Genomic DNA, 13,834 nt, shown 5'->3' on the forward strand with positions numbered 1-13,834 from the left:
AGTGTCTAGTAGATGGAGTCCAGGGATGCTGTTAAATATCTTACAATGCACAAGACAGCCCCCGACAACAACAACAAAAAGACTTATCTAGCCCAAAATGTCAATAGTGCTGAGGCTGAGAAAACATGATGTCAACTCAGAGTCCTCAAATTCACAATGCTTCTTTTTACAAGTACACCACTTTCCTAGTATTTATTATGTGCTTTAAAGGAGTCATGCCTGGGCATTTTCTGATTGGAATGCATATAATCTTATTATAGGAAATGTTTAAAATCTTTTATATCATAGTTAGGAAATTATGTAGATTGTATAAAATATATAGATTATACTAGCTTTGAGCTTCATTTCTGGATAATACAATTGCTAGAACAGGAATCAATGGCTTGGATCCCTCAGGTTCAACACTGGGAGCCGGGATGGGTGCAGCTTCCTCAGAGACCATTGAGCCTCCAGGGGAGGGATGGATGCTGGAGGGAAACTGGGGCTCTGTGAGGGAGGAGGAAGAGGAGAATGCTGTACAGACAGTAAACAGGGTCTACTCTAATTCCTAGTGTTTGCAAAGATCCAGATTTAGCTCCTGGGGAAGCCTAACTGTATTTCCTACCTTGTTACTTTATAATCTTCTTTCTTTTATAGCTTCAACTCATTTCAGTAGATTATGTTATTTGCAACCAAAAAGATCCAGAAGTAAAACAAAGGCAGGTGGGAAGATAATGTAAGTGACGGAAAAAATGGTTTGATATTCTCATAAGTTTAAAGAAGGACTGTTATAGATACGAATTAAAATTGTCTTGCCTGTTGGCTTTTATCAGCAGATGTGGCTATGGGGCTTATCCGTTTACAAATTTGAAAAAGATGGAGAAAACTTAGGCTTCATATTGAAGATGGTGCAGAGTTTGCATGTGGGCAACAAAGGCTTCACAACAAACGAGGTGTCATGGGAAAAATAAGAGCTGAAAACGTTTCCTGCCTCTGGGAAGTTGGTGCTATGAAAGTTTCCTCTGCTAAGTAATCAAGTAGCACATTTCTCTACTGGTCTGTGAAGAAGAAGGCAGTACTATGGCTGACGAGTTAAACTTTTCTTTGCAGCTTTGAACCTCACTGTGCGTGAGAATCTCAGCATATGTGTCCAAGCCTACCTGTGCATGTTTGGGTTTAAATCAGATTCCTGGATACTGCCCTAAGGGATGACAGTCTAGTAGGTCCTGTGGGTGCCTGGGAATCTGCATTTTAAACAAATGCTTCCTCCTCATCCTTTATTCCCCTCTCCTCTTCATGGTTTTGATCCAGGCTTTGAGAATTTTGCTTTAGATGTAATGATTCTTGTCTTTTTCATGACTGAGGCAAGAGTTGGGAAAGAGTGCTGCCAGCTTGTCGTGCTGCAGTGAGCTTACTCAGATCTGTTTGTCAGCTCAGCTTTCTGACTGCTTAGAGAGCCAGAGAAGCTGGCTCTTCTGGGAATGGCTGACATTCCCGCTACAATGGAATTTCCTTTGCTGCAGAAGCTGTGGCTTGCATCACGCTGTGCACAGATTTTGTTGCTACTCAGTAAGATTTCCTTGAAGTGGCCTCAATTAAGTGATGGCTAGGAATGGGGCTTGCAGGCCCTGAGAGCACACTGATTGCAGTGTGGACATCATGCAGGGTTTTGCAATGCAGAGGAAAATGGTGTTGGGCCAGTGATCATGTCGGCTGCCTTATGAAATGTACTTCTTGTGCCCTCGCAGAGGGGTTACTCTTGATACTGACCAGGGTTAGCGGAAGTGATGAATATATTTATATGTGTATATAACCCCTGATGGGTTGAGGTTTCTGTGTTTTCAATGGACTTTGATGTGGAGGAGAAAATACATTTCAAGAAGAAATCCCTGTAGGAGAGAAGGCTGGGTGCCTTCCCCCTCCCCCAAAGGCATTCTGATCCAGATAGAAAGCAGGCCCTGAGGATATAAAAATTTGAAGTGCTGTGGAAAACAGTAATTTCAGCTGGGACTGCTGGTGGGTGTGGAGAGATGACTCAGATTCATGAAAGAGAATCAGAGACATCCTGGAAAGAAGAAATGTGTTTGGTAGCATATGGCTGTTTTGCCTTTTTCTTTCTGGGAATGGGGGAGCTTTGAGAAGGAATACAGGGCATATACTAGTGTTAGGGAGGACTAGGGAGCTAGATGTCACCTGCCAAGGCCAGAGGTGTCCTTAGAAAGAACAATAGGCCATCTTGGTGACAGAAATGGTACTAGTGCTTCCTGGATAGCAAATACGAGGAACTCTGTAGCACTGCTCTCCTCACCCTTCCCCATAACCGACATTGCCAATGGATCACAGTGCCCTTTTTCACTTGAGGCAGTCATTAGCAACAGGTCAGAGTTAGCACTCCAGATGAGATTGAAGATACTTAAGCATTCCACCAAAGAAGATCAGAGAGAACTTCTCAGACCAGATGAAATGTAGAAACAAGACAAATATCACAGAATGGTTCCAAAGCTTCAAAAATATCTTGGGGGATTCTCTGATTCCTTTCTAAGGACTGTGAGAAACCTAAGATAATTTATATCAATGACAATAAAAGCAGCTATTATTTGTCAAACACTTTCAATATGCAGGCACTGAGCTATTTTTGTGTCATTTAATCCTCATAGCAGTGTTGTGAGGGGCTGACATTCCTATTTTATAGGTGAAGAAACTGAGCTCAGAGAGGTTGATTGACTTTCTCAGAGTCACACAGCTGATAGGTTGTAGCCTACTGTCATTACTATATTTTACTCCCCCTGCAGTTACCCTTTCATCTCATTCCTCATATTCTCCCTCCAATGTTTATCTTATATTTAGAGTTTACCTGTCACCTATAGTCAGGTAGTGTTTCCTACACTCAAAAGGGTGCAAAACTGCATGGGTGCATGCACACAAATACACACACACATCCTCTAAGGGTAGCTAAGGTATCCCTCCCCTGTACTCCCACAGTACCTTATGATTACTCCAATCAAAGCACGTATCACTCTGTTTTTAATTCCCTTATTACTTATTTCCCCCATAAGACTGAAATCATTTAACACAGGGACTTTTTTTTTTGAGACGGAGTCTTGCTCTGTCGCCCAGACTGGGGTGCAGTGGCGCAATCTCGGCTCACTGCAAGCTCCACCTCGCGGGTTCACGCCATTCTCCTGCCTCAGCCTCCCCAGTAACTGGGACTACGGGCGCCCGCCACCAAGCCCTGCTAATTTTTTTTGAATTTTTAGTAGAGACGGGGTTTCATCATGTTGGCCAGGATGGTCTCGATCTCCTGACCTCGTGATCCACCCGCCTCGGCCTCCCAAAGTGCTGGGATTACAGGCGTGAGCCACCGCGCCCGGCAACACAGGGACTTTCTTGTTTATTTTCTGTAGGCTTTCGATAACTAAATTATTAAGATTCCAAGTTGTTCCGTAACTTGGCAGAATACTATCTTGGTATCTTGAATGTGGTATCTCGTATTCAATGAGCAACCATATACGTGTTGCTCATTGAATATTCTGACACCTTTTTTTCAATAAACTTCTGTATAGAAACACTGTGTGAACAGTACTTGCCAGTTGGTATTTTGAGCCCTCAAATTGGTGAGATTTTTGTAGGATAGGATAAAAGCTCTAAGTGAAATGCTATGATTCTTTCTTTCCCCAAAGAATATGAGGCTCTTTGAGCAAAACACATGTGTATATGCATACTTCTGTCTATATACATTTTAATAATAACAATAGCTGTCATTGACAACTATTAATTGACAACTTAATATGTTATAGGCCTGTGCTAAGACCCCAAGTAACATTCTCTCATTTGTCTTTTGCCTTAGGATATGTTTTGAGCATAATTTTCCAGAAGAGAAAATTGAGGCTCAGAGAAGTTAGGAAATCTGCCTGAGGCCACACAGCCAGGAAATGACTGAGCTAATATTCTGACCTAAAATGTTTACCTACACAGTGTCAGTCTTAAGCAGGCATTTAGAATCCAGAGGGCTTGGGCTCAAGATTATCTCTCTCAGTCTGGTGAATGCAAGGTAATGCAAAGGATTAGCCCCAGTCAGACTTCTGACCAGCTCCCTGAGGTTTGTTTATCCTCTGAATTACCTGTGCGAAGATTTCTGCCATCGCCATCTCCCCTTTCTCTGCTTGTGAAGAGTGGGCTCAGGAGTGAGGGGAAGCATGCAGAAATTGTTAGCTGACACCTCGCCCTGGTCATTCCCATGACTTATGAGTGCACATCAGACCCACAGTTGCCAAACACTCTCCCGTGATACTCATTTTCCCTGGGTCCCAGCTGCCTATGAGTCCAGAAAGAAAGCTGGGGCCAGCGCTGGGGTCAGCCAAACAAACAGATGGAGATGAGCAGAGGTGACACCCGATCACTCCTCGGCATCTGCTCGGCCTGTCGCGGCTGCTCTGGCTGGCTGATGCCTTGACCCAGCTAATCCTGTTGGTCATCCTGGTGCCGGCTGTGTTGTGTCACTCATCCTACCCTTGGGGTGACTTCTGCTTTCCTTTGGAAAGTCAGATGGATAATGCTGGACTGCTTGCCTCCGTCCTGGTCTTGGGTCAGCCAAGCCCTCACATGGACTAAGGGGCTATCCAAGGTGCCAGTCTCTAGGGAGTTTACAGATAATATTAGTCTATCTCCAGGTACTTCCCATTTTGGCATTTTGTTATCTGACACCAACAGTGCTTCTATTCCTGCTATGGTTAGCTAAGGTTTTAAGAATACCGTGCTAAAAGAGTAAAAGACCCAGGCTTATGTGGGGGTGGTTTTTTGGGTCCATGGCCACAAACTTCACCCATCCCTCTACCTCTCTAATAGTTCCTGAGCACCTATTATGTGCCAATCACTGTATTAGGATTACTGCCAAATCGATAGTGAAAAAATCCAATTTCATTAGCGCCACCACAGAACGTAGAATCCACTAGAGGAGCTGAAAAATAAACTAGCTAGAAATAGATTGATATAATTACGATTTGAGCAAAGTCATAAAGGAGAAGAGTGTTGCAGGAAGTGGTAGGTGAAGACCCAGAAGCAGCCAGCAGCTTGACTCCTTCTAGGAACTGAAAGGTGGCCCTGGTACTGGGGTGTGGTAGATGGCGGGGAGAGGGGAGGAGATTGGGAAGGCCAGGAGGGCACAGGACAGATCATGTGAGGGAGCTTGAGCTTGTTTTTTTTTTTTTTTTTTTTTAAGTTCTGGGATACATGTGTTGCCAGACGTGCAGTTTTGTTACATAGGTAAATGTGTGCCATGGTGGTTTGCTGCACCTGTCAACCTATCACCTTAGATATTAAGCCCCGCATGCGTTAGCTATTTATTCTGATGCTGTCTCTCCCCCGCCCACCCCCCGCCCCCAATAGGCACCAGTGTGTGTTTTTCCCCTCCCTGTGTCCATGTGTTCTCATTGTTCAGATCCCACTTATAAGCGAGAAGGTGTGGTGTTTGGTTTTCTGTTCCTCCATTAGTTTGCTGAGAATAATGACTTTCAGCTGCATCCATGTCCCTGTAAAGGACATGATCTTATTATGTTTTTTTTCTTTTTGAGACTGAGTCTTGCTCTGTCGCCCACGCTGGAGTGCAGTGGCGTAGTCTCGGCTCACTGCAAGCTCCGCCTCCCAGGTTCAAGTGATTCTCCCGCCTGAACCACCCGAGTAGCTGGGACTACAGGTGTGTGCCACCACTCCCGGCTAATTTTTTGTATTTTTAGTAGAGACGGGGTTTCACTGTGTTAGCCAGGATGGTGTCTATCTCCTGACCTCATGATCCACCTGCCTCGGCCTCCCAAAGTGCTGGGATTACAGGCATGAACCACCGTGCCTGGCCAATCTTATTCCTTTTTATCGCTGTATAGTATTCCATTGTGTACATGTACCACATTTTCTTTATCCAGTCTATCATTGATGTGTATTTGGGTTGATTCCATGTCTTTGCTATTGTGAACAGCTTGGGTTTTATTTGAGTTTCACTGGAACACACTGAAGGGTTTCAAGCAGGTGAATGACATAATCTGGGTGACATTTTAAAATAACTCGTCTTCTTGCAGTGTGGAGAATATTTGGGACAGAGTTAGAGTGGAAGAAGTAAAATAAATTAAGAGGCTATCACAGTGCCTCAGCAAAACTAAGATAGCTATAACAGCAGTGGAGAAAAGTCAAGGATCTTAAGATTATTCTTTGTGGTCATGTGGAAACAAAATGACAATAGGTCAATGGCCTGGGTGACTCAACTTCTCTGCTGCAAGTTAAAAATTCTAAAAAATAGTCTATTTAGAAATTACCCTTCTCATCATGTATTAAGTGAAAGTAATTGGACAACTGAACACAGATTTTGTGCAAGAATATACATTGCAATGCTGTTCATAATAGCAAAAAATTCTCCATGAGTTTTTCCAAATATCAAACCTAGGAACTTGTTTAACATATCACAGTTCACTATATAATGCTATTACATGAAACAATTGTCATACATCTATTTATTGATATGGAGAGATATTCATAGTGTAGTGAGTGAATAGAGCATATTTAAAATCATATGGACAATATGATGATGCCATTGTTTGGTTACATCTGCAAAGAAAACTCTTAAATAACATGCAGTGAACATATTAACAATGATGAATACTGGGTTTGAGAAATTATGGGCAATTACAAATCTTTTCATCATCTGTATTTTCTGTTCATTTCACCATATATTAGATTGTGTAATTTTAATAATTTAAAAATCATTTCCTATACATAGGTAGTGGATTAGCTGTGATAAGCTTCAAATACACTACATATATTTATCTGTGTTGTTGCTAAACACATTGGTTTACTCACTGAATCTTTGTACATGCCTTATTTTCCCCTTTCTCTTTTTGTAATCTTCATTTATGTCATTTTGGAGTATCTTTCTCACTTTCCTTCCTTGTGTCTAAATTCACTCTTCCATAAATAGGGTGAGCACATAATTTCTTATACTAACTGCAACACTTATGAGAATGAAAAGAGGCTGGGTGCAGTGGCTCATGCCTGTAATCCCAGCACTTTGGGAGGTTGAGACGGGTAGATCACCTAAGGTCAGGAATTCAAGACCAGCCTAGCCAACATGGCGAAACCCCATCTCTACTAAAAACATAAAAATCAGCCAGGTGTGGTGGCGGGTGCCTGTAGTCCCAGCTACTAAGGAGGCTGAGGCAGGAGAATTGCTTGAACTTGGGAGGCAGAGGCTGCAGTGAGCCGAGATCATGCCATTGCACTCCAGCCTGGGTGACGGAGAGAGACTCCGTCTCAAAAAAAAAAAAAAAAAAAAAAAAAAAAAAAAAAAAAAAAAAAAAAAAAAGAAAAAAAAAAGAATGAAAAGAATAAATATGATACCAGGACAACAAGTATAAACTGATGTTGTCACAGCCAAATCAGTATACTTGGTCAATCATAATAGCCCCTTACTTAAGTTTGTATTTCCACTATAATACTCTCTCTGCCATTTTGAACTCTAATCATTCTTATATTTCATCCTTGGCAATAGTTACAAACATACCTTTTGCTATTTGTTCTTTTTCAGATTGTTATTTACATCTTTGATCATCATTGATCATTTCACCTGCTTGTATATTCTCTGTTAACTGGATGCCGGACTCAGTAATAGCAGGTACTGTGTTGTTTACAGGGCCCCTCTCACTTCAATGCTAGTACAATGCCTTATAACTCATAAAGGCTTAATAAGTGTTGTGATTAGTTAGTAGTAAAATTGTTCCACTATTCCAGGCAAATGAAAAAAATATATAGTTAACTCAGGTCAGAAAGAGAGTGAAGGCAAGACCCCCTGGGAAGGTGCAGCTAGCAGAAACATTGCCAAATCAAATCAGGTTTCCAGTTTACCAAGAGTCAGCGAGCCCTATGGACATACTCTAACCCAAACTGGGGAAATTGGGAACAAATGATTTTGGAACCCCACATGTTTGGGGGTGGGGTGGGGAGACCTTCACAGGCTTTTAGGCCACATGGCAGTTTCAAGTTTTTCATACACAAGACTTGGAAGTGAAAGTCAGAAGTGATTAAAAATACACGTCTTACAGATGTCTGGATACTGTTCAAATCCCCAAAAGCGTGATAGAAAAAGCAGTCGCTTTCCAGATTTTTAGGGCGGAAAAAAAGGCCACCGTGGTCCCTTTGTCTCCTTATTAAATGGGTATGTTCAAGTGACGTTTTAAATTTGTAGTGTTATGTCAGCTGCCTGTTTACCTTTTGAGCGGCCCTGGTCACTGCCCTGAAACTGAAAACAGGGTAATTGGAGGAACACGTGATGTGTCCCAGGACACAAAAAGTCCGTATTATTTTTAGCATATGCCAAGTAAGCCTAGGTAAGTGTAACATGCATATAAACATAATTTATGGAAATGAAAAATATAAAATCCTTGATACTGTCTCCCTGATACCAAAATAGAACAAAATTATCGTCTTTTAACATTTTTCTACATTCTCATTTTTTAAAAGAAAATTTTAATTTTATTTATTTTACTTTTTAAAAAAGCACTCTGTAACCATGTCCAGCTGTTTGGCTTTGTTTATAATAACCTGTTTACTTATCATCAATTTAAACACATGATCTGAACATCTGTCTCCTTCTACCCCAACTTATTTGCTTTCAGTCTTTATTTTAGCTTGAACTTGAAGTCAACATCTTTTTTTCTGGGGCTCAAAGGAGTTGCAGAGACCCTAGAGGTGTTTCCTTGCAGAGGACTTGAGAGGTATGTTTAATTTAAGAAGTCACATCCCCCTCCCTTCCTAAAAAAGAAAAAAAAAAGAATTGTCTCTGTTACACAGGCAGAGAACAAAACGGGAAAGAAAGGCACTTTGTTTTGCCAGACAAAGGCAGGCTATCAATTTTCATAAATCTGCATTCCCAAGACAACTGCTCATGTCTGGTAAGGGGTCTATTTCTTTGAACTTACATACCAGAAAGTATTTTTTCCCTTGTCTCAGAAAGCTGAAGAATACAGTTTAATAATAGTAGTATTTGTATAATTTAATCAATATAAGACAGATAATTTTATTAATCCCAACAATTCTTTTTCATAAGAATAGGGGTAGTGGACGTGGGAAGGGGGTGCAGAGCTGTGTTAGGGAAGTCCTAAACACAATTTATGCAAATACACTTTCTGATTGTCCAGAGAACACTCTTTGCAAATGTAAAAATTATATGTGTATGTGCTTGTTCGTATGTATTTATGTGTATATATATCAGTTGCTAATTATAATATGGACATTTACATGCAGTAATTAAACAAGAACCTGGCACATCTGAAAGAGGACTGACAATCTGTGATTAAAAAATATTTTGCAAAAAGCCAAACATTCCCCAAATTTACTGGTTTTCAAGTCTTATAACCTTTCTTCTAGTTCTTTTCCTTCTTCCCCTCCAGTTTTAACCACTGAGTAACTGACACGCTTGGACAAATAAAACCCTAGCCATACACAGATATCAACACCAAGCATGCATATGTATAGTATCTGTTCATCTTAATTCATTTCTCAGCAAAGTTTTATACCTGGGTCTTTGAGACAGAGGGGGCTCATGTTGTTAAGACTGCCTAGTATACATACAGTTAGTTGTATAATGAGATCCCATAAATCGTTAAGCATAGATCAGTTAAAACAACACATTGAAAGAGGGCACAACTTGGATTCTTAAAGTTGGTAGTTGTTCCCGTATATCCATAGTATCAGAGAGTGCCAGGCTTTGATTTTTGGGGTAATTTAGACCAGGGATTCCTACCTGGCTGATGACCTGAGTCATTTCATGTGCCTGACATATGTGTGGCTTTCCTGGCCTCTCTTCTAGAGATTTTGATTCAGCAGGATGGGGGGTTTCCTGAAAATGGTCATTTCTCACAGGTGCCTCAGATAATTCTTGTGACGGGTCAATATGGGAAAATGGCACTTTAGATCTATGCTGCCCAGAGTGAGGTCCATGAATCAGAAGCTTTGGCATCACCTGTGCTTAGCAACCAAACGGCTCAAAGAGGACAGCCTGACTGATTTGTTTGTAGGAGATAGGAACTGATTTCGTGCAAGACATCCCAGAAGTGGGGCTTAAGGTAAGCTGGAGGGCTTGGCAAAGGAAGGTGTGAGGCAATGTTTCCATTAGGGATGACTGGAAAAGAAAGAGGCTAGAAAGGAAATATCCAGGGGCAGGTTGTGGGACTGCCAAGAAGAACATGACCTACCAATAAGAGCTTTGTTATCGGAGCCTCTAAGTCCCTTCTTGAAAAGTGATACTTTTCCTGAGGTGGATTGGACTCAGGAAGAAAGAGATGTGGGAACCTGGATGGGTTCCATTCCGAGGGCAAGTGATACCAGACTATAAGCTCTGCCGCCAGTACCCTCAGAGGCAAGGTATTGCATTTTCCCCTGGACTAAATTACAGATGTACAGACCTGATTGGCAATTGGAGGTGCAACAGACCAACCACCACAAACCCAGCAAATCACTTCCACGGAGCCTTTACTCATGCCTGGGATTTGTCCTTGCTTCCCTCTCTTCTTCCTCCACCTTTTTCCCCACGTGTTGAAATTCTGCATTACTTTAAAGGTCAAGCCACAAATACTGCCTTCTTTGAGGATCTTCCTTGATCCTCTTAAGTTGGGACAAATTGCCCCTCCTCACTGCTTTCCTAGCAGCGTGTTTACTCTTGTTGTCAAATCATGCCTTGCATTGGCATAGCATGCCTTTTAGTGTAGCGAGCTGGATAGACACTGGTCTTCTCTGCTATTGTGTATGCTCTTTGAGGGCAGGGACTAAATCTTGTCCCTAGATCATGACTCAATGCCTTGCCCAAATATAAAGTCAACAAATATTTGTGGAGTGGAATTAAAGAGGTTCATCTGCATGCCACAGATGCATTTATATAGTGAATACTATGGGATGAGGTAGGAGGCACACCTGGGAAAGGGAGGGAAGGAGGTGGATATGATGCAGTACATAACAGATCCAAGATCACCAGAAAGAAGAGTCAGCTACATCCTTTACCCTTTTTCCTCTAAAGTTAATTTATGAACTGATCTGAAGTCAGTAATGATACTTAACGACACGGAAGATTAAAGGGAGAGAGCACAACGTTGCTGGAAGAATGTCGGATTAGGATCCTGAATGTCTGCTCATCTGGCTTTAAGAAGGCCATTTAACTTCCATGCACCTTAGGCTCTTCACCTATAAAATAGAGATAAAATATTGGTCCTCCCTCTCCCCTGGTTTGCTGTAAAGATGCATGAGGTCACTGTGAAAATGATCCGTAAGCTGTAAGGATTCTCTTTATGGCCTTTGGGCATCATTGGCACACCTAGGAGCTGGTTAGAAATGCAGACTCTCAGGCCCCACCCTAGACCTACTGAATCAGGATCTACATTTTAACAATGTCTTCAGGGAATTTGCATGCACATCATTGGTTTCAGAAGTACTACTCTAAAGGACTATATAATAAAAGTTGCAATTGTTGTTAATAAGGTCCACGTGTGTTGGCAAAACTGAACATAAGCTCTCACCCCAAAGGACTCCGCGATGGAGGGGCAGCAGGCAGGTGAGTGAAGGATTCTGGCATTCATGGGTCCCCTCAGTAAGGTAGGAAACAAGATTCCTTTTCTGTTGCATAAAAAAATGGTGGGCAAGCAGACCCCTCAGATATATGTTCTCTTGATGTCACCTCTTGCTTAGTACTTTTTCCCCATCCGTTTCCCTCATCAAAAGTCCTCTGTCTGTGTTCCTTGTTCTCAAGAACTGTTGCCACATGAGAGCTAGGTGATATAAAATCTTGACTCAGTGTTAATATGTGCTGAGATGGTATCCCAGACATTTGTATTATGTTATAGGTCTTCCTAAGACCGCGTTTTCATCCCAAAGTGTTAAGTGGGAAATTTGGAATGTCAGGGAGGACCCCAAAGGGCTCATTAAACAACACCATATAAATAGTCATGGCTATTAATGACCATAAATTTGTTTACCTCAGACAGGTGGAGTTATAGCTGGATTGGAGGGGTCACATTCATCTTTGGGCAGTAAGAGACCTGAGAAGAGGCTAGAGGAATATTAGAAATTGTCATGAGAACTGCTATATATTAAGTGCTTGCTGTGTGCTGAGCACCCTGCAGGGCTTTTTACCCTCACAGATATGATCCCATATAATCCATACTTTACAGTTATCCTGTTTCGTAAGCACAGAAGCTGAGATTATGAAATTGATCCAAGGTCACACAGCTTGTGGAGCTGAGATTGGAACTCAGGTTGATGATGGCAGAGAATCCTACTGACAAGAGTGCAAGAAGCAGGGATTTCTGAAAACGTACTGTGGACATCTAATTTTTGATACCATAAAAACAGATATAATAAAATTCAGAGGGACTGGTTAGGATACAAACAAGACTTTCCCTCCTTATAATTTATTTCTGCATGTGATAATATTTCATAGCACAAGTCAATACTTTGGATTGTAACTAGAATACTCTTTAAGCCTTATCCTCAATTTTTGTAATTGAAAAATAAAGCCAAAAAAGCTGACCACTTTCATTATACCTTTGTTTTGTTTTCTGCTGAATTACAAACAGCTCTTCTATGAAGACACAATGAAGATTAATTGAATTTGACCTGAAAGAAAATCTCCACAAGTTTATATGGAGAGAGAATTTTTTGTGTTCATAAAAGTATACCTTGAATTGTATATTCTCCCTTTATATTTTTGAAAAATAGATTCTAAAGGACAAATAATTGAAATATTTTTGAGCTTACACAGTTAGGAAAAGATAAAATACTAGTATATACTTTCTGAAATTTTAAAGAAAATTGCAATATTGTGCACTCGTGTATGTATATGCCGGATGTATAGATATATGCCAATTTTTGCCAGATTTGTAATATGATAGTTTTAATTTCAGAAGACCAGGACTGTGGAACAATATAATATTAATATATTTCATAATAATAGACCTTGAATTTTCTTTTACTCTTTGTCTGTTCTAGTAGTTACACTGTTAGAGGCTGGAACAATATAATATTAATATATGGAACAATATAATATTAATATATTTCATAATAATAGTCCTTGAATTTTCTTTTACTCTATGTCTGTTCTAGTAGTTACGTTGTTAGAGGCTGGAACACATGTGACAGCGTTCCTCTCAATCATTTGGGAACACAGATGTCTGTTAACTAATAGGGGTCATTTTAAGAAATGGCTGGGCCAGAACAACAAAACCTTTTGTGCAAACATATATTATGAGTGCATCTGTTCTGAAGATGTCATAGAATTCTCTCTAGTTATCTGCTAAACTGAAGACAGAAGATACAAATTTATAAGGGAAGCAGAAGTATCTCAAAAATTTTAGCCATGGTTTCAAGTGTAGCTTCCATGACTTTTGTGGGAATTTGAACAGGTTATTTAACTCCTTGTTCACAGTTTTCCAATAAAATGGTGGACATGAATAGTATCTATATGCTATAGATAGGGTTATTGGGAGAATTGAATGAGATAATCCATGGTAAGCTTTTAGGACAGGACCTGGCATGTCGGTTCAATAAGAGAGGGTTATCATTACTGACACCAACAAATGTTTGCTCTTGTTATTGTTTACAAAAAGAAAAGCAGTTCTGACTTGAGTTATACATGGACGCTCTGGATGAAAATTGGGGTTAATTAGAATTGGAATTGTGGAAGTTTGCTTCAGAACTTGTGTACCTCCCTTCTGGTTTTTGCTCCCTTGTCAAGAACTATGGTTTCTTATTGGGTCTTGTGAAGTCCTTAAGTCTCAGAAGGCAACAGTTGGGACTTAAGCAAACAGGATCCTAGTAGATATATATTCAT

The sequence above is a fragment of the Pan paniscus genome, chromosome 2, assembly GCF_029289425.2.
Source record: "Pan paniscus chromosome 2, NHGRI_mPanPan1-v2.0_pri, whole genome shotgun sequence".
Classification (NCBI taxonomy): Eukaryota; Metazoa; Chordata; class Mammalia; order Primates; family Hominidae; genus Pan; species Pan paniscus.